This window comes from Ovis aries, chromosome 24 (genome assembly GCF_016772045.2).
Source record: "Ovis aries strain OAR_USU_Benz2616 breed Rambouillet chromosome 24, ARS-UI_Ramb_v3.0, whole genome shotgun sequence".
Taxonomy (NCBI): domain Eukaryota; kingdom Metazoa; phylum Chordata; class Mammalia; order Artiodactyla; family Bovidae; genus Ovis; species Ovis aries.
The window spans coordinates 32,300,521-32,301,315 of record NC_056077.1 but is presented as its reverse complement, the minus strand read 5'-3'; the positions used below and the strand labels follow the sequence as shown (position 1 = coordinate 32,301,315).

Genomic DNA, 795 nt, shown 5'->3' with positions numbered 1-795 from the left:
GATTTCTCATTACTTAGCAAGTCACTCCACAGTGGGACTCGAGCCCCCTTGAATCCACAATGTGATGGCATAGCAAGACCAGCTGAGCACCTCCCTGTTTACTTGGGTGAAAAACACATCCCTGGCAGCTCCAGTCCCACCCAAACTCACATCAAAGACTTGGAAACCCCTAGCTTGGCATACTCCATCCTTTAGCCAGTGGGACAAGGGCTGAGAGCAGGTGGAGTCTGGCGGCAGACGGGGGACCCCCAGCTGCAAGAGGGCTTTCCTGTGATCGCTGTAGTTTTTTTTTTTCTTTTTTGCTGTACCAGGTTGTCTTTGCTGCCCGGGCTTTTCACTGATTGTTGCAAGTAGGGGCCACTCTCCAGTTGCAGGGCACGGGCTTCTCACTGTGGTGGCTTCTCTTGTTGTTCTCGAGGACTGAGGTCTCAGTAGTTGCAAGTCCTAGGCTCTGGAGCACAAGCTCGGTAGTTGCAGCACATGGGACTTAGTTGCTCCATGGCGTGTGGGATCTTCCCTGATCAGGGATCGAACCTGTGTCTCCTGCACTGGCAGGCAGATGCTTTACCACTGAGCCACCAGGGAAGTCTACCATCACTTCACTCTTACACCCCAATTTCCTCCCTGGATGACGATTCTGGTTTCTCACGACCAGAGTGTTACTCAACTGTGGGCAAAGCTACAGACCTTTAGATGAGAGACAGAAAGTACGACAAAGTACAGCAGGATTTGGAATCAAATGGATTTGGTTCCATCCCAGCTACAATACTCTTAGCTCTAAGGTCTTGGGCAAGT

General features: G+C 51.2%; 1 non-coding gene across 1 annotated transcript; it reads right to left on the bottom strand.

Moving 5' to 3' along the window:
• Positions 1-513: 513 nt before the first annotated feature.
• On the bottom strand, positions 514-585 carry TRNAG-GCC (transfer RNA glycine (anticodon GCC)). The gene has a single exon. It is a non-coding gene; the product is annotated as a tRNA-Gly (tRNA).
• Between the last annotated feature and the right edge of the window lie 210 nt (positions 586-795).